The sequence below is a fragment of the Rhinopithecus bieti genome, unplaced genomic scaffold (assembly GCF_001698545.2).
Source record: "Rhinopithecus bieti isolate Rb0 unplaced genomic scaffold, ASM169854v2 scaffold_26061, whole genome shotgun sequence".
Taxonomy (NCBI): domain Eukaryota; kingdom Metazoa; phylum Chordata; class Mammalia; order Primates; family Cercopithecidae; genus Rhinopithecus; species Rhinopithecus bieti.
Window position 1 is genome coordinate 971913 of NW_016811928.1, and position 21402 is coordinate 993314.

General features: G+C 37.6%; 1 long non-coding RNA gene across 1 annotated transcript in view; it reads right to left on the minus strand.

Annotated features, from left to right (window-relative positions):
* Positions 1 to 7693: 7693 nt before the first annotated feature.
* LOC108544315 (uncharacterized) overlaps positions 7694 to 21402 on the minus strand; it is a 58107-nt gene continuing 44398 nt past the window's right edge. Inside the window, exons 3-4 of the long non-coding RNA XR_001889802.1 lie at positions 20672 to 20737; positions 7694 to 7762 (exon numbers count right to left, since the gene is read on the minus strand). This is a non-coding gene — a long non-coding RNA (uncharacterized LOC108544315). The remainder of the gene's footprint in view (positions 7763 to 20671; positions 20738 to 21402) is intronic.

Genomic DNA, 21402 nt, shown 5'->3' on the forward strand with positions numbered 1-21402 from the left:
GCAGAAAACCTGGATGAGCTTGGGGAAGTTTGCCAGTGGTGAGCACATTAATTTGTATTACACTCTCCTGGGTGAATGGGTTATGTGTTCTGCTTCAGAGTTATCATTGAACCTTTTACTGGTTAATATTATCACGATTCTTCCTTTTTACGTTAGCCTACAATTGATGGATGACATTTGGCTGAATTTGGATTGAGGGTTAATACTCCATTTAAGACTGCAACTTTTGGGCTCTCTTTTTCAATTTCTTAGAAACTTTTTGCGGAAGAATAGTAAAACATATGATGGATCCAAATAAAGCAGGCAGGCAAAGAATTATGCCAAATTAATACAACTGAGTCAGGGCATGTAGAATTTAGCCAATTCCTTTGGACCCTATTATTACCAATTTGGAGCACCACACAGTTACCATGTTTAAATTTTACAAAAGAAGTAACTGTGAGATTTGAAAATACCAAACTGATAAGCTACAAACAAATTTAGTATGTGAATAATATGATATTTCTGAAGAAAAAGACACTAAAAAGTCTAAAATTCATTACATGTTTGACTCAGCAATTCCACTTCTAGAAATATGCTCTAAGGAAATAATCAGGCATGTGAGCAAATATTTGGCTACACGGAGCACTTATGCCAACCATATTTATAATCTTGAAAAGATTGGAAACAACCTTAATGCTCAGCACTAGGGGATTGATTAAATAAATAACAGCGCAGCCAAGACAAAGAGTGTTATGAAGGACTATTTAATGACAACACTGAAATGTATCCAATAGACATTCTTATGTGAATAGAGATTTTAAAGGTTACAGTAAGATTTGCACTCTTTTTAAATGTGTGCATAAACATGCAGGGGTGTCATACCTAAAAGGATGTGCACCAAAATGTTAACGATGGTGATGTTCTTAAGTTGTGAGATAAGCACGGTCTCTAATTTTCTTCATGTTATTTATCTGCGCTTCCTAAATTTCCTATAATGTCCATGGCTTGCTTTAGTTAAGAGAAAAAGAACACAGGTATTTTCAGTAGAAAGAAATGGCCACCACCATTCTACAGGAGTGTTTGTCAATGCAACAAAAGCAATACATGCTATAGGCCCATTATTTATCTTAGGTTCTTTTCCATTCAAAGTGAAAACCCCTTTCCAACAAAAATGAAAGCAACAAAATATAACATTTGTTTTTCATTACTCTACTTTTCTGTGGCCATCCTATAATATTAAATATTAAAATGGTCTGAGGGCAATATTCAACAGTATCAATTTAAACATAGCAGAGTTCTTCAGTGGGCTATAGTCTTGATATTTAATCTGCTATTATGAGCTTATAAAATCTTTTGGTGTCTCACTTTAATTACTAATAAAAGGGGGACAGGTTGTGAGTCATACTCAGCTCTTTGAAGAATATGAGGCCAATCAAACCGAAAAGATGCTTTAATTTTGTTTGGTCCTAGTTCCTGCTTCAGAATAGGATTAAAAATAAATATGGAGAAAGGGATAAAGAAAATGAGTCACCTAATTTACATCTAACATAATGCAAACAAGTATTTCTTTAATAGGTTCAATACCTAATGCTCAATTGTAGCAACTTAGAAGCAGCTTCTTAATGGGAAATCTTAGCATTTCTAATCTTGCTGCAGATTTTTTTACCTTGTCAACTTAGAATTCATCTGTTTTGAAAAGAAAATCTTTTACTTGGACACAAAGGTAAGCCACAATACACCTCCAACTAATTAAAGACAAATCTTTTCTGGAACAATGGTACAAAGAAAAAGGCAAATTATATTTTATAACTCAGACAAAACAATCATCCACAAAAAGAATATTACCTTCTTTTAATTATTAGAATAAATCATTCCATGGAAAACTGGCATGCAGTGAAGATAAGATGATGATAAATATAATACAAAACAACAAAAGGAGATAGATTCGCTCTCTATTCAAGCAATCTCGTCCCTGTTGCAAGTAAAACCCTTGAGGGACCACATACCAAGAGGCACCCCAGAGGCCTCAAAATGCCTATGGTACTTCACATAATACCAGAATATAACACAGTTCTATTAAGGTTGACCCAATTTAATCTTCAGTAACTGGCTGTTTGTAGTATTCCAACTAAAATAAAACATTTGAAACTCTTGGCTCAAAAAATTTTAGCTGTTAGGAGAAAATATGTGGTAGGTATTTTATTCCTTAAGATGGGTTAGGTCAGCATGGAACCGGTAGTTTGTATTTGGCCAGGTAGGGTAATGCACATTAGGGGATAGAAAAATAAGAACGAGTGCAACCTGGGTTGCTGCTCAAGTTCTGTATAGGAGAAGCCTCTTTTCTTCCAATGAAGAGTGCGGCACTGAAACCTAGGTAAGTTTCTAGATATTTTCCATGTCTTTGGTTTGGAGCTCCACAACAGATACTTGGAAACTACACTTGCAAGAACTCTGGTTACTTTGTGTAGCAGAAGGACATTTAATTTAAAAAAAAAAAAAAAGTCACAAAAGCTAATAAGTCATTATTATTTACAGGCCAATTGAGCAGTTACCCACTGTTCATCATGATCCTCAGATGAAGTCTGTCTCCATAGACAGATCTACACAATCCATGACAAGATTTTTCTGGCAGTTCTGGGAGAACCACTCACGTCTCACCTTTCCCAAGAGTAGATTTGCTATGGTGAATGGATCATCATTCCTATAAAGTTCTATCTAACTTCCTATAAAGTTCTATCTTCAGCCACACCTTCCAGCGGCACCCTTAGCTCTAAAAAATAGTGCATCACCCTGGGGAGAATCACCTAAAGAGACATGTTTCCTATACTGGCAATTTAATCCCCTCTAAATTTCTGTTTTGGTCTCCTCCAAACAATGGCACACCTCTCTCTATCCTGTTTTTGTTTGTTTGTTTGTTTGTTTGTTGTTTTTCTGAGACAGAGTGTCACTCTGTCGCCCAAGCTGAAGTGCGGTGGTACAATTTCAGCTCACTGCAACCTCCACCTCCAGGGTTCAAGTTATTCTCCTACTTCAGCCTCCTGATTAACTGAGACTACAGGCATGTGCCACCACGCTCAGCTAATTTTTTATATTTTTAGTAGAGATGGGGCTTCACCATGTTAGCCAGGGTGGTCTCGATCTCCTGACCTCGTGATCCGCCTGTCTCGGCCTCCCAAAGTGCCGGGATTATGGGCGAGAGCCACCGTGGCCGGCCTCTTTATTCTTAAATATACTAATCTTGACTAGAACTCTATCCACGAACCCACCACCCAGTTAGGCAGGGTACTTGATGCCACATGGTTCTTCTGATGTCTCTAGAAGACTATGGAATATTTCTCCTGCAGTAGAAAATCCCAGCCGTCTTGGACCACAAGGCTAGCTTAGTGAACTTTGCCTCATTCTCCTAAGTGACTGGGATTCACAATACAACATAAAAACATGGATGCATGAGAAATACGAAATTTCTAATAATAACCATGGGTTGCCTGGAAAAATCAAGAGTGTAACATTTGATACTGAACAGCACATGTTTCTAGTCTGTCCAGATATAACAATATTACGAGAAAGGGAAAAATATAAATATAGAGTTTATTTTTCAAGAATTTTGCCCATGAACATAATTGATAGGCAACAAAGTGTTAATTAGGGAGAATAGAGCTAAGAGAATGTTGGCATTGTCTTCATTTCTGTTAATGCTTTTTTCAGATAAGCGAAATCTGGTTGTTTTTATAATGTTTATAGCTATCATTTGGTGCACACTATATGTCAGTAAGTTTACATGTTTTTTACTTAATCTACATAATTGCCCTCCCTTATCCCCATTTTATGTGCAAGAAAATCAAGGTTCAGAAGAATAAAGTAACCTGTCCACTGCCAAAAATCTTGTAAGTGAAAGAGCCTGGTTCAATTGAGGTCCAGACTCTAATGCCCATGCACTGTAGCTTACAAATGAAGGCAGTGAAGAGGGAAAGGCAGGGTTGTACGAAAGAGGCTACCATTGCATGAGTAAACAAAATCTCAAAAGAGACTGAAAAATTGGACTCAAAACCCAAGCACAGGAAGAAAGATATGCCTTAAAAGATGGAAATGTACTTCCCAGAGACAGAAGGAAAGACTACATTAAAAATTAAATGACCAGGTCTGGTGGCATGCACCTGTGGTCCCAGCCACTTGGGAGGCTGAGGCAGGAAGATCACTTGAGGCCTGGTATTTGAGACTGTAGTACACTGTGATCATGCCTGTGAATAGCCACTGCACTCCACCCTGGGCAACATAGCAAGACTCCATCAATAAAGAAAGAAAAGGAAGGCAGGGAGGGAGGAGAGGAAGGAAGGAGAGAAAAAGAAAGAGAGAGAAAGAAAGAAAAAAAGGAAAAAGAAAGAAGGAAAGAAAGATTAAATGGTTTTATATTTCAAAGTGACATTACCACTAAAATAATATTGGATGATCACCTAGAAGGTTAAAGTTTGTAGAGGTCTTTAAAGCTACTTACCTACATTGGACAGTATGCTAAAATTTTACTAAAGGGTGGAATTCATTGCAACAGGTCTGTGTTGGACTTTAGCCAGCCACTTAGTTACTGATCTTATAATTAGTTGCGCTCACTTTCCAGACAGCCCCACAGTGCAAGCCAGAAGCTCTGAGGACAGCATTCCTAAATCTATATAATACAGTCTTACAAGGTAATAACAATAGTAGCCACAATATGGTAAATGACAAGAGCTTTAGACAGAGAATTGAGCCCTAAATTCTAGCTGTAGATTTACTAACTAATCTTATGAGCCTAAGAAATGCACTTAACTTCTTTGTGACCCATATTTCTAGTCTGTGTAGGAGGAATTCATTTACTCAACAAATATTCATTGAGTGCCTCCAATGTTGCACTCTATACTCAATGTATCCACTCTCCTGGAACTGATATCCTAGTAAGAGGTAGCAGAGCCAGAAAATCACAAAAGAAGCAAATCCACAAACAAAGTTTCAGAAAGTGACATGTAGAAAATAACACAGGAAAATGTGAGAGAATATGCAGCAAGGAGGTGCATTTTAAGCTTTTACCATATCAAGGCGAGAGGTGATGGCTGGTTCTTGACAATTAATTGAATAGATTCGGGATAGCAAGAAGATAAGATTGACTGATGACTTGATAGAGGGTGGTGAAGGTCATAAGAACCAAGCAGAAGTCCTGGGAGTTTTTCTTTTCAACAACTGTGTAGATGAGGGTGGCGTTTCCTGACCTGATGAAAAATGCTAAAGAATGAGCTTGAGAGTCAGTAAACAAGAGTTGGTTTTTAGATATTGCCCTACATAATCTTTGAGGTTGATTCCACTTGAAGAATGTTCCATGACTCTAGATTGTGATCACATAGGCATTTTGAGAAGTGAAATATGGTGTGAAATAAATTATATTCATGTCAATGAGTAACTGAAGCAGGATAGAAATGGTGGTCAAGACAACCCAAGACATGTAGAAACTGTGTGTGAGTCCAGTTGGTAAAATTTATAAATGCAGTTGTCTAAGTCACTGAATATAAAGATCAAGAGTAAAAGCACAACGAAGAAGGTTGTTGGTCCAGAGTGAGTCATTGGAAACTAGCAATGGTGGTCTGGAGATCCATACATGATATGCAGAGCATGGCATATACATCTATCTGTAAGACAGCATGCAAAGTAAGAATGACAGGAACTACTCTCCGCCACTCATTTGAGCAAGCAATCTTGCCTCTGCCTCTTTATTCTCAAAGAATAAATGAGTTAGGAGACTAGAGGAATATGCCTGGGTGGGTTTAGTGTGAAACCTGCCATTTTATTTTGTGAGGGCTGGACTTATCACCTCATAAGTGTGAAAACAGGTGTGAAAAACCCCTCCTCATCCTCATTACTTCTAGTAAATGAATTCTTTTTTAAAACCCTTTACTCACACAGTAAATGATTCTAAATATCTCATAGTCATTATTCCCCTGCCTATTCCTCACCTTCTTCAAAAGAACAGTCTAAAACTCTTGCAATCTGGAATGTGGTGTCACAGTAAGTTTAGGGAAATACGGGGTTAATTGCTATGGAACACATTTTGATTTCACTTTTCTGCAAGTGACTACACTCAAAAATACTCATTTGCCAGCATCTGCTTCATAGGAAGATGCTCCTGAAATGTTGTTAGGCAGGATGGGGACATGGCTGCCCCTAAAAGGAACCACATTGCTGGCGTCATGGCCACTGGCATAGGACAGAGGACCACCTGTTACTGTTCCCATTTACAACCAGAACCAGACACAACCAAGGATCACTTGAGGTGTTACAAGTGAAAGCATTTCACAAATTGTAGTGTAATCTGCAAACATAAGATGTGATTATTATGTTCTTATTCAATCATGTAGAAATGGATGTTGGTTATAAGTGGGGAGAATTCCTACAGCTTTTTCATTCTTTAAGGCTGGATCGCAAATGTACCATCACAACCAAAGCTAGTTTTAAACAATCTAAGCAATTACTGTTGCTGAGAAGAATGATGATTTGACATGTGTATTATTTGACCATAATAGTTTCACTTCAGCACTAGATATTTGACATTCAACGGTGCTGAAAAAAGTAAAGGGCGGTTTTATCACACCTTTTTACATTTGGTAAGTGATAGGTCCCACCCAATTAAAGTTCCATTTTATTTTAAATGATAGATTTTACCAAAAACACCTCACCTAAACCCCTATCGCATCTATTTATGTCAAATTCTAACCTCTTCTTAAAAGTACAGAAGCAGATATATCCACTAAAATTGTTCCCTGTCACACTTAGCTTTGCAATACACTTATCTAATAAATTTTATACCCTTCTTTCCTACCCACAGAAAACATTGGTTTTGCTATTTTTTTTTTCCTCTCCTCCTAATACCATCCATTCTCTGGTTCTATTATTTCTAAGTTCATGTACATACAAGTCTCCATTATGACAAGAAAATATATTGTTCAGTCCTTTAATCCATCCACCCTTAGTCATGTTTTAAAAATGCTTCCTTCTCCTTCTCCCTCTGTCAGTAAAGTGAGAATATAAAAAAGACACACAGCATAAAGTATTTATAAAGTAAAAACAATATTTAGCATAATTGGCTTTGTTTGAACTGATGTGCAGAGCATCTGTAAATGCATGTCTTCCTTTATGGGTTGCTGCTTTCACATGATTTTCCTTTAATGTGAGCTTTGAAAGGCTAAGGACCCATTCTCCATTAAGTCTTCGGCACTGTAATTCTCCTGTCTAGGAAGCCACTGTGTTGATGTCCCAATCATTAACTTTAGTATGTTGAAGAATCTCTTTACATACAGCTAATCATGTGCATTTTTAAGTTTTAATTTACAAATGTATCCAGATACATTGACCTAAGGCTGATGCACACCATCCTGCCTCCATATCTACATCACTAATTTGACAGCATGAAAGTGTTAATGCTAATTTTATTTTGAATTTTCTAATTAAACATTTCTTTCATCCTGAACATAAAGATTTATCATAGATTATTAGCAAATTACTCATCTTCTACTATTAGAAATAGTTTTAAGAGACCATACCTATTGGGAGGAAATAAGCAACTCCAAGCACATGCAAATTGTTGCCATGTTTTACAAGTTGCAAATTCTAGAAGTCAAGTGTATAGCAAGCTTAAAAAAAAAAAAAGCCCGCCGAATGCAGTGATGAAGACATTCAGATCAACAAGGCATTCTAAATTCTTCCAGGTCCGAGTTAACATAGTGATTTCCACTCAAAGGACACTGGTCATCAAATCCAAAATCTGTTCAAAATAAAAGGACAAAAATGAGATTTAAACACAACTTAGAAATTCTATGGGTTTATTTAAGAAGTGCTATTTAAGCTGCAAAGGATTTCCTGTCATTCTTGTTTTAAATAATTTTATAATATTCTTTTGTTCTTGGGTTACTCTATATCCAAATAATCATGCATGTAAATGACTCAATACAACAGTGGATGCCCCGACAATGTAAACATTATTGTTTATCCAGAAGCATTATATGTTCATGCAAAAAAAAAAAAAAAAAAAAAAGGCATTAAAAGCTTGTGGTCAGATCAAAAAACCACAACTGTAATTGTTTATTTATATAACTCACCATTACTCTGTAGTGTAAGTTTACATTTTTTAAAAATTTCTAAACAATGCTGAGTTAGTCTTAGAAGAGTGAAAAATGTATGGTTTGCCTAAATGATTAAAGACAAACAACTTAGATTTATGCATACAGCAAAATGCTTTAATACAGATATTATTCACTTTGCCCAGGCTTATAGTTTTCATTTTTATGCTGCCCTTGAAACTCCATGATAACAGGGCCATTCAGTGGAATTTCTGCATTTTTCTCTTTAGTTCAGGGCAGCTGGTTTCTTTCCTCTCGAAGCAGAAAGCTAAAGTATATTTATCACTCTAACAGTGACTCAAAACAAACAGGAAGTCTTCATCAGCCGGCTCCTGGGCATAGCTGATATTAGGTACTGGCAGAAAGGAAACAGAGACCTCATTCTCTGAGAGTCCGACAGAATGTACACGCAGATGCAGGCAATAACAAAGTTAGGGATGCTCCCAATGACCACCATGTTCTCCCAGGATTAAGTGCTCTTTGCAATGCTCGCCAGCTTTCAGAGTCTGTGAAAATTCCTCAGGAGTTTTCCTTTCCATTGCAGTGTGAAAGAAAAGTTTGAACTGGATACCACGAGCCTTACAATCCTTGTGAACCTATGCGCCAAAGGAAACCTGGGAGGGAGCTATTCTGGGAGATTTGGCTTTGATCTGGTTGCTAGGAAAAAGCCCTGCTTTTGTCTGGAAGTATTCTGAATGGCTCCTTCAGTCAGAATGAGGCCGGCAGGTCACTGTCTGAATTAAGTGAAGAGGATTTTTTTTAACACTAAAATTGAAGTTGTTGCTGTATGCCATAATAAAGCTGGAGAGAGCGGACCGTGCTGCTGAGCAATGGCAACGGCTCTTTGCTACAACCTAAACTCCAAGGTATACTGTGAAAATCACTGAAGCATGCTTGCAGATCAAATATATGCAAATATTCCTCAGTGGCACATATGTTCCTAGAGACCTTCGCCTTCACCTCCTTTTCAAATGAAACCTGTTTCAGATTCAAAGCCCACTTTGTTTTTATTAATACAAATGTTCACTACCAAATCATTTTTAACCTTACTAATAAATAGAGAGGTCATACAACTCACACCTAACTTTTTCAGCCAAACCAAACTCCAAATGGATTGCACTGCAAACTACTGATACTAATGCAAAAGTATTAAGCAATACACTTTGGGGGTCCTTTCAATATTTTCTTTTTTATTTGTCAGCTAATCTCTTTGTTTATGGTAATGCGTGTACCTTTGTATAAGGACTTTACAGCCATTATCTAATCTTCACAGATCCTGGTGAGGTAGAAAGGGAGCAAATCTTATCTCCATTCTACAGATGAGGAAACAGAGATGAAGGGAGGTTGAGTAACAAGCTCACATTTTAAGTGGTGCATTCTGTCCAGATGTAAAAAAAGAAAAAAAGACAGTACGGCACAGGCTTTGTTTTTCCAGGAGTGAGGCTAGATTTTCACCCACCACCCATCTGTTCACCAGTCCCCTTAATGACCGGCATTTCCCAGTGACTGCACACTTGCCACACAATCTGTTGAGAAAACACGTAGCAAACGGACCCACATGAGGATCAAACCCTTGACTTTGGCACCAGGTGCCCATGAACTGAGCCACAGACTGAAAGCCTAATTGCCCCCAAGTAGAATGGGACCAATTGCTCCCCTTCTCAATCATTCTGAAAAAGAAAAGAAGGGGTTACTTGTCATGAATTTATCTAGTCTTGTTCTTCCTCAAGCTTGAAATGTATTTTACATTCCAAGCAAATCCTGAATTATGAGATATAAACACAAAAATAGCAGAGAGCTAAGAAGTAAACTACATAAATGAAAATTTAATTTCAAGAAAAGAAATAAATGAGGGGGAAGTATACAGGAGCTGGCACCTTTAGGACCACAGCATCATTGCTGGTATAAGTGGTTCTTCACTTTTGTACCTGCAAATCTAGATGGTAAAGATGAGGAAAAGTTAACAATGAAACAGATTGTTTAACAAATAATATTAAATATCCTCTTTTAAAGACAGTAGAGGATTTTATTCCTTGGAAAAAATTATAGTGAAAATATAATCAAAACTACTGGAGTATTAGGTAGATGCTACCTGTATTGATCAAGTGATAGAGGATTATCTTCCCAAAACAGGCTGTGGAAACAACTATGTGGAAGATATCGGAACACCTTCCAGAGGTTTCAGGAGCAGGAGGAAGACAGCCTAGCCTATCTTTTGGAATGTAAATTACCCTGCAGACCACTAGGCAAAAAACTCATGAAGCTCAAACCAGACATCCCTACCAAAAGATGCTCAAACTAGAAAACCGAAGTGTTTTCAGGATAACATAACTTCTCTCAGCCTACCTGTTAACTTACTCGACTTTCTTTTCAAATTCTGTATACAGTAGTAGATCTGTGAGTTATCTATCCATGATCACTACAAAAATTTCCAAAATCTATCGCAGAAAGCCACAAAGAAGATTTAGGTCTTAGTATCAACTTGACGGATTCTGAGCTCTCTCAATCCAGGACTACCAGTGTGTTGAGCCCAACTCTAAATGTAGGCAGGGACCGAATTGCTTTCCTGAAATGGCAACTGGCTAACAGTACCAATTAGTGAGACTGCACAATGGTTCTTCAGAAACTGCTGAAGACCAGCTCTGAAGACCCCTCCTGAGTAGGACCCAAACCCTAAGGCTTGCTATACCCATGTTTATTCACTGCTGCCTGTGCAAATGTTCCAGCAAGCCGGGAGGACTTGGCATTAATTTCTCAGTGTGTCGCCATGGCTAGAGCTAAGCAAGGGCCAAAAATGAATTAGGTAAATATAGGATGCTTCAGGCACAAATGCAGCAGGTGAATTTATTTGCAAATTACTTTTTTTTATTTTTCTCACTTAAGATTCTCTTTAGAGACATAGAAGATAACTTTATCATTTTTAAAGTAAAGAAAAGCAATATTTGGTTTCAATATTTGGTTCATAGCCAATCATACAAAAGTACTTATTAAAAGAATCCTTTTTTTAGGTTATTATGCATTTATTACAGGATTATTGACTTCAGTGATGAAAACTGTATTGTTAGGGTTGGGTTGACTTAAGACAGTTTTTTTTTTCCTGGAGATTTCTCTGTCATTTAATTGAGTCACCTTATTCCTTCTGCCTCAATACACAACTGTTCCTGTTATTTTTTGAATTAATTTGGATAAAAGCCTTCTGCAAAAGCCATCTTTCTGGATCCACAACCTCCTTTCTGAGCATTTGTTAACTCATTACATTATACTAAAGTGAATCCACCCACTAGAAATTAGATAATCTATTCTGGTTTTAATATTTTTTGAAAGCTTACAAAGCGCTAATCACTAAAGCAGTGACTCCCAGCTCTTGTTTTGTGACAGCCTAAGGTATCTCCAATTACCTCATAGATCACGAAAAACAAAATTCCAAAAAAGTTTCAGAAGAAAATTATAGTTGTTTTCATTTAAAATATACATATCTGTCATGGACATAGGAAGTGTGTCATAGTGTGACTTGGTGGGCTGGATCCTTGTAAGAAAACAAACAACAATAGTCTATTGAAACTCCTCAAAGCTCAAAATCATTATGCTCTCCAAAAAGAAAAAAAAGAAAGAAAGAAATTCTATTTTATTTTAGGAAATGAAATTCTAACATACACCTTATGACAGGCACAAAAAGGAACTAGGACAAAACCCATTTCAGGACATTTCCTGGAGGAGAATACAAATAAGGTGTGTCACACATTTTCATGAATAAAATAAACACGATAATATCTAATAACACCATTACACTATTCAGTGTGCTTAAATTACAGTTGTACTGAGAAATGAGAAAATCTCTGGAATAGGACCAGAATTGCTTTTTAATTGTCCATTAGAAAAGCAAAAAATAAAATCGCCTGCAATGATTTCCTTTCAAGATCATTCACCTTATTTTGAAATACAAAATCAAAACATATTGAGACGCGTGGTGAGGCTGGGTAATAAACCCGAAGCAAACTGTCTCCTTTCCTCAGCTCAGGCTCAGCAGCTCCAGCAAGCCCACAGTGCCAGCTTGAGACTGGCAAGGCAACTAGCATTGCACAAAACAAAATCTTAATTTTTCAGTTCCGGCTGATTCCACTGAGAACATCTCTCTCCCCTCACCTTTTCTTTATTTCTTTTCTTTTTTTTCTGAATTGAGGTCTTTCTATTTAGGGATGTGTTTCCATTATGTGAGATGTCCCCTAAGCCAATGAAGAACAATGATTATTTTATTTTCACATTAAGATTCTTCTCCCAGGGCCATATTCCATGAATGAATGGCGTGTAAGACACACCGCTAATAATAACATCCACCAACTATGCCAACACAAGTGCAAGAGAAGCACAGGGAAGCTAAGGCTAGCCAAAGGAATTCTCCCATACCTACAGCAGCTGGCTCCTTCCAAGAAAGCTGTTGGGTCTGCTTGCTTATTGACTTGTGTATTTGCCAGGAAGGTATTCCTTTTACAAAGTAAAAATAAATAGCTCCTACAACTTCTCCCTCGTCTTGAAATCACCATTTCTACTAGAAAATAAACTTGTAAACTCCAACTGTTAAGATACTTGAGAACTCTACTAGATAAAACATACCAGAATTTGTTGAAGGAGCAATACTGGCTAGGAAAGGAACTGGAAACAAGGTCATTTCCCATTCAAATTTAAATGTCACCATGAAATACTGTAGGAAAATCAAACACATCCAGAGTGATTGCACATGTCACAAACTCAACTCATTTGACCTCTCCAGCACTTGTACCCTAGTGTTACTGTCACTGAATTGTCTGGATTCCAAAGAGCATATTGGCTGAGCTCTCACCCACCCTGCAGATTAACTAAGACCATTTTTTTCCTTTTAAATCTCAGGCTTGTTTTCCCCCTTCAACACAAAAGGCTTTTAGTCCACCTACCCACCATCAATAAGCTGGTATGCAAGAAGAAAGCAACTTAGTTAACTGTTGAAACAGAGCATAGAAAAACATACCCAATTTATTCTACAATCTCTGTCATGTATTAGATAAAATGCAAGCTTCTACCCATTCCTCAAGCCATCCTCACCCTCATTCTTTTCATTCATCTTCATCCATTTGACAAATATTTATTGAGCACCGACTATGTTCAAAGCACTTTGCTGGTCACTGAGTTTGCAGCACTGGATAAGATAAAGCAAGTCCTGAATTTCTAGGCTGAATGTCTAGAGCTGAAATTCTCCCAGAGAGAGATAGCAAGATAACAAATAATATTGTTTTAAAATATTTGCAAAAAAGTACAAGAACTATAAAGGAAATATAATTGGATAGAAGGATAAAGATTGATTTGAAAATAAATACAAAGACAGTGACCTGCTTCTTCACAAATGAGAGGAGAAAATACTCATGGGCACAACATTTTAGGCTGCTAGTCCAGGGAAGGGTTCTCTAAAGCTGGGATATTTTAGCTGATTTTTTATTGGAAGAGAGGGACAGAAAAAAAAGAAAATTAGTAAAAATGCCCGTAGGTGACAATGAGCTTGGTGAGTCCAAGGAAAAGAAAGGAGGCGGGAAGGCTGATGTGTAATGAAAATGCCAAATGAGGTTAGGCTGGGAATTTGAGGGACTTGCAAGTTGGAATTTATTCTGAATGCAATGGGCAGTCTTTGGGGGATATTAAACAAGGAAGCAACTTGATCTGACCGAGGCTTTCAAATAACAAAGTGTCTGCTTTCTGGGGATCTAATGAAGAATTGAAGCAGGGAAGATTCAGGCTTTTAGAATGAGAGGGAAAAAGGGTTAAAAAATAACCGTCATGTTTTTGAGTTGGACATTGAGAGGATGGTGGGCCATTAATTGAGATGGAGATGACTGGGAGGAGTAGAAGGTTCCTGGGATTAGAAATTCACTGATTCCGGCCGGGCGCGGTGGCTCAAGCCTGTAATCCCAGCACTTTGGGAGTCGAGACGGGGGCGGATCACGAGGTCAGGAGATCGAGACCATCCTGGTAACATGTGAAACCCCGTTCTACTAAAATACAAAAACTAGCCAGGCGAGGTTTATGATGCATTATTACGGTGCGCGAGGCGCCTTGAGTCTCCATGACTACTTTCGGGGGGACTGACGGTGGATGCGAGAATGCGTAAACCCGGGAGGCGGAACTTGCAGTGAGTGAGATCCCGGCCACTGCATCCAGCCGGAGGACAGACTGAGAACTCCGCCTTCAAAAAAAAAAAAAAAAAAAAAAAAAAAAAAGAAATTCACTGATTCCACCTAATCCCTCAGAAGTCCCTGAACTCATGAAAAGTGGCCTTTTTTTCAGTGCTCCTCAATTTTCTTATGTTCTTGTCTCCTATGTAAATCACAATGTTCCGGGTTTCTTGCATGCTTTTCAATTCCATTCCCATAAACTTCAAAACCTAGCTCAAAATCCAGTTTATCTAAGAAGTCTGCCCATTGAAACCCTCTGCATAGTGATTGTTCTTCATTAATATCGATCTTCCAGGGTTCTTTTTATTACACATCTTTTACTCTATTTGATATTCTGCTCCTACTGAATTTCGACCAAATTCCTGCGCCTCCCTCCCTTTTTCAGCCCCAACTGCCCCACCTCCCAACTGCACCCCTTGCATATATCCAGTGCTTCACTGAGCTCTGTTTACCCAATCCTGAGCTTGGCCCCTGCACAAACAAACTGGCATTCTCTCCCAATAGCTCTACCTGTCACAAGTTCCTGTCAATCCTTTAAGACCCAGAATGAAATGTCCCCTTTTCAAGAAACCATTTTTGACCGGGCATGGTAGCTCAGGCCTGTAATCCCAACACTTTAGGAGGTCGAAATGGGCGGATCACCTGAGGTCAGGAGTTCGAGACCAGCCTGGCCAACATGGTGTAACCCCATCTCTACTAAAAATGTAAAAAATTAGCCAGGCATGGTGGCGGGTGCCTGTAATCTCAGCTACTCAGGAGGCCAAGGCAAGAGAATCGCTTGAAACCAGGAGTCGGAGGTTGCAGTGAACCAAGATCACACCACTGCACTCTAGCCTGGGTAGCAAGAGCAAGACTCAGGAAAGGAAGGGAAGGGAAGGGAAGGGCAGGGCAGGGCAGGGCAGGGAAGGGACCATTTTTGACCCCTCCCCAATCAAACGTGATTTCTCCATCCCCATCCCCTAGGAGGCAGTGGAGTATAATGTTGGCATCTTCAGCTGTAGGGTCACACTGCCCCCATTCACATGCCCACCACTGCCCCCATTCACATGCCCACCACTGCCATGTGCTAGCTGTGTGCCCTTGGGCAACTTACTACAAAATATCGCTCATGGTTGCTTCATCTGAGAAGGCCAGGATGAAGCAAGGCAGAGGAAGTAAGAGTACCTGCACAATGAAGTCATTGTGCGAATTACAGGAGGCAACACACCTAAAATAGACCATCTATCACCTAGCCCATAAGAAGGACTCTTCAATGTTAGATGTTTTTGCCATTTTCATTTCAGCATTCTTTGCCTGTCTTGTGAAAAACAACAGTCTTCATTCTATTGTGGTTGTCTTAAACCCGTTAGATTAACAGCTCTTTGAGGGCATCATGGTGCCTTCTTCATCTCTGTATTTGGTAGATATTTTATAAATACTTATTGATAAATAAATGTCAAATCTAAAACAGCTAATTTTAAAGAATTTCATTTCTTTTACACAAATACGTTGATTTTCCTCAAAGTAGACATACTATCTTCTTGTTTCTTATTTTAAAATTCCATATTGCCCAATATGCACCTATATAGTGTGTGTAGTGTGTGTATATACCATACATAGATACTGTGTATATGTAGTATATACTACATAGTGTATACTACATAGGTACTGTGTATACTACATATACTACATACTACAAATACCCAGTTTCATTAGTACTGTATAGTATAGGGTATATACTTTTAATTTTCTGAATTATCTCTTGAACAATCAATACAAGCAATGCACATATTATGCTAAATTCACCAATGAAACTGCCTTTAAAGAGGGAAACTATCTCTTCATTTATCCTAAACACAAGGAATTGCAACAATAGGGCATCATTGCAGCTCGCAAGAATCTTCAGGCCTCTGAAACCCAGAGTTAGGCAGGAGGTTCTTGTTAGTGACATGTGCTCTCTCATCAACATCAATTAATATTTATTGGACAAAGCGTGGATGCGGCACACGATGCTGCGTGTTTTGCACACATTTTTTAAATATGAAGACACTATCCCAAGCTTTCTTACATGTGGAGAAAAACAGTATTCACAACCACAATAAATAATAAAAAAATACATGTTTCTATAGGTTTATGAATAATATTGTATCTCATCATGTAAGAAATGAAACCTTCAATGAGCAGGTAGATCTTGACTGGCTTTGAGATATGACAGGGACAGAATCTAGTGGAGAAATAAAGAAAAAGACTGTAAATTTGAAACTAAATGAAGGTTGATGGTAGCTTGCATTTTGTTTTTAATTAAATGCAACATGCTAAAATAGGGATAAAACCAGATTAAAAGATAAACTTGGAGTCTCTACATCTTTTTTTCACAAAGTATCACTTAAGCTCAAAAGGATTTGTTATCATTTCTATTAAACATAATTTTATTATACTCTTTGTTTCTAGAGTATTTGTTTCTACCCAAATAATTATAGATGTAAATTATACAACTCTGCCTAAAGGATATCATTTTCTGTAGTGATGAACTTGTATCAAAACTCCAGAATAATTTAATTTGTATGGTCAATTAACTCCAAGATATAATTTGACTGTATACAATCTTTTGTTGCGTCTCTTTTGGTTCCTTGGCTTTTTTTCTCTTCTGTTTTTGTGGACCCTCTCTCTCCATTTTTTCTATCCCCTTCTTTCTTCTTCTCCTGAGTTTTTCCCAGCTATTTGGTGTAATATTGGTCCAACTTCTTATTACGTGAGAGTCCACACCTTCCGGCAGTCAGCAGCTATATTCAATTTCTACTAGACAGTTAGTTAATGAACAGTTCTTGCTCTCCAATACACCTCTTCCTTTTCTCGGTTGAGTTGTCACCATAACTTTTTTCATCACAACCTCCGTAATAAACGTAACAAAGACTTCCATTCTTAAAACCAACTCAGATTTCAGGATAATTTTTCATAGGTAGCAATCATATTAAGTGTCATATTTCCAAGCCACAATCTAACTGACCTATGGCATAATCCTGAATTCTGAAGATATTAATTACTATATTAATAATAAAAGAAACTTCGTCCATTCTATCTGATAAAACTTCATTCTTTCTTGCGCAAGTCTGATTGACATACAACTTACTCACTCAAACTTGAAACAATGATGATATAAACACTCAAAGATAACCATTTTGTCTGTTCTATTTCTAATTTCTACATACTTCTTTTAACCTTTTATGACTTACGTCTAGTAGAGACCTATAGAATTACATGTTTGAATTACATAACAATTTTGGCCCTTTGTTTCTGCCCTTATGGAATAGATTATCTGCTTAGCTTCGATATATTATTTTATCCATTACATGTATCACAATTAGCTAAGTGCCAAAGTCCATAATGTAAAAAAAAAAAAAAAAAAAAAAATGTGTTTAGCTCTATTTGAAACTAAAGGAATCTCTCCTAATTTGCATCTAGTATTGCCTCTTCAACATAATATATTAGACATATCCATTCACTACCTTCCTTTCTCTTTCCTCCTCCTAAAAGAAGTATATAAAATTGAAGGCATTTATTTTTAATTCATCAAAATTGGTCTTGGCCATTGCATCTTTGTTTGCCTTTTTACCTACTGAAAGCCCTGCAATTTGGACAGTAATGAGGAGAGAGGTGCCTGAGAAGAAAGTACATATCTTGATATCAAAGTAACATTACAATAAAAAGGATCTTTCCCCACATAACTTCAAAACCGACTCAGAATTTAGAAAATAAAGTAAAATTACTTTTAAAGTGGAAATTTAAGTAGAAAGTTAAAAGTTTAACTACTTTATTTTTAAATAGTAAGCTCCCACAAAGGTGGATTTTAGTCCATTTTGTTTACTACTGAATCCCCAGGCCTAGAACAGTGCCTGCCACATAGTAGGGGGTTAGCTCGATAAATAAGTGTTCAATGAATAAACTACCTTACCCAAAAAAAGTTGAAACTTGTTTACTAGCTGTCAAAAGTTGGTTCCTTCATGTATAAAATAGCATCAACTGTATAATTGGCCCCTCCTTCCTCCTTTTGCAGAAAGCCAACAAAAGAATTGTAACTTTTTACCTAAGGATCAAAGGTGTCAACCTATTGGCTCATGCTACTTTAAAGTCTTGGATAATAGTCTTTGGTTATTTTTAGATAATTTCTTTTGTTTCAAGCTTGAAAAGAAGTATTAACAAAGATCAAAAAAATAAATCACTGATTCAGAACAGGAAAATGCATATTAAGAAGATCAAAATATAGTATGTAGAGGCTGTGAGATAGCCTTCCAAGCACACAAGCTAAATCTTGCTTCAGATACTGAAGTATCATATTGGTCTCACTTGGGACCCATCAACACAAAAGGAAGGGGGAGAACTTGGAAAGTAGAAATTCTAAATGGGAGGTAAAAATAATTTTAAAATTATAAAGTGACCCATGCAGTCTCAATACATAATACAGTAAGCCAAGAGATAGAAAAAGACAACCAAATTGAAACAATGGCTAATTCTAGATGGTGGAATCATAGGTAAGTTTATTCTCACCCACAATTTTCTTTATGTCCAAGTACAATATGTATGTAAGACTAATGCAGTCAGAAAGAAAATAATACAAATACTTTTTAAACCAAGAAAAGAGCCAAGGGTAAAAATCATATGATATATGAAGAAAACTTAAAGGATTAAGATTATACAGCCAAGGAAGAGAAGGCTCATGGATAATTTAACAATCTGCATTGCTTAAAACAACCATGGACCCAAAACTATGGAAAACACAAAGAATGGGCTTATTTCTCATTTTTATAAATATAGATAGATAGATAGACACATACATACATACATACGCACACATACTTACAGGAAGTAAGCCTCACAGAGAAAGGGCAAAGGGCACACAAGTTAAGCAAAAGACAAAAGAAAAAACACCCAGATAATTAGAGTATTGCTTAAGGCAGCAACTCTTATGGTGGGATATGTAGATGGAGAACATGAAAAAGGACAAAGGGGTTTGCCTTCTCAAGAGGACATTGCAGAATCTCAGGAAGAGGTGTGTTACTAAAAGGAGACATGTTTAAAATAAAGGTTATAAGAGAATCCCTATTGTACCATAATTTAGGTATACCCATGGAAGTATCCTATATGTGAACATACATTCTAGAGTAGAAAAATATTTGAGAATTCCTAACCCAGGGTCTTCAAGGTGAAGGAACCTGGATGGCCACAAGACAAGATGGGCAAAAGCAGTTTCTCTTGTAGGCTGGGGTAGGGTGATCAGAAATGTAAAGTCTTTTTGAAAAGAATCAAGAGACCTCAATTTAAGCTTTGTCCCACAAAGCTAACTAGAAGCTTTCCTAATGTCTATATATTTTGTTATATCCAAAATTATTTGGGAGAGTACAAACCCCAACTTTGCAACCTCCTTGCATTTCATGGTCAAGAAGTTGTACTATATACTTTAAAAACTTCCATTTAGCTACCATTTACATTCAGTTTCTCTATTCTGAGTTGTCACAGGTGTAATAAGCAAGAAATAAGCATCATCCACATAATAAAGATGGCCAACTTCAAGTATCATAATTGTACTATAAGTAGGAATATCAAGAAATCATACTTTTACTTATAAGAATTGCTTTACCAACAGAAATGTCAAGAATGTCAGATGCCTTGGTTAATTGGGAAGACACTTGGAGGACACATGGTGTTTTCCAGGCTCTTCAAATCTCATTGCATAGGTGGCTATATCCCTTTGATATCATGACAAGGACATGTGACCACAGGTATCTAGACTTAGAATGGTTCAGGCCAATTCAAGCCTTCACGCTTTCACACTGGGTCTGCACCAAGCAGATAGAAAACACATAATAAAAATCTAAATCTTACATTTAGGATAGGAACTGCTCTCAAACTTTTCTGTTTTCTCAGGCAGTGCTACACCTGACAAACACAACCAAAGGAAGTATTCAACAAGAAATTCAAGTGGCTTCATTCTTCAGAAAGGAATAGTAAGGATTCACCCAGCACTTACTATGTGTTAACTACTGTACTGAACACTTTACATCCTTTATTTCTCTGAGGTCCTTAGGCTATCTAGTTCTAGCTATTCTCTCTCAAGTTAAAGTTGGGCAAACTCAGAGGTCCTTGGAAATCCCCGCCACCCCACCCACCCCCAAGCAGTAGCCAGAGAGGTATCTAGACTAAGACCAGGAATTACCTAGTCCTGATCACTCAAAGAGGATGAAGACTACACGGTACAACTGGATGGGGAGAACTGAAATATTATATTTTTATTATGGAAGGTCTGGCACCACTATCTTGCATCAGAGCAAATTCTGATAGAGTTCCAAACCTGAATCATTCTCTTCAAGGTTGTTGACTCACCATATTTGGCTCTTTGACATATCACTTGCTCATTCTCTCTTTCTCTCAGCTTTGCTGTATACCCTCCTGAAACAGAAAGGGTGCACGAAATTGGTGAGAGGTGATAGAGATCAAAGGGCAGCATTACCCTACTTGTTCCAAGGTGTAAGCCCCGGGACTGTTCTGTTACTCTCATCTCTACCCACAATGCTTTTATTTTCTGATGCTTATTGAACCTCGACCAAAAAGCTTGTCACATTCCCATCCCCTCTTCTTCATTCCTTCTCTCTTTCCCTATGTCATCTCCTCTACCTACATACACATTCACACACACACACACACACACCTCATACTCACACGCATCCCTTTTGCTTCAAAGGATATGGGTATCACATACTCAACAGAGAGAAAAGAAAACACTCATATCTCACCAAAGCCATACTCATGTACCTCAAGTCAGAATTTGACTTGCTTGGGAGTGGTTTCAATGTATTAGTTTCACAGTCACTAATCAATACCACACAAGAATCCATTTCAAATACCTTTCTTTTAAATGGAGCTTTGACAGCCCATGTTAGGGCAGACACTAAAACTAGAAAGAATTCTTTCTGCATTGCTTTTGTGAATACAGGATGTTGGCAAAAGATTATTAGAGTAGCTCTTTGCTGGCAGTTTCTCTTTGTTCTCCACATCTCAGAAACCTGCTAAACTCAGCTGCACGTAAAACAAAGCAGAAGCATTTTGGTGTGGGC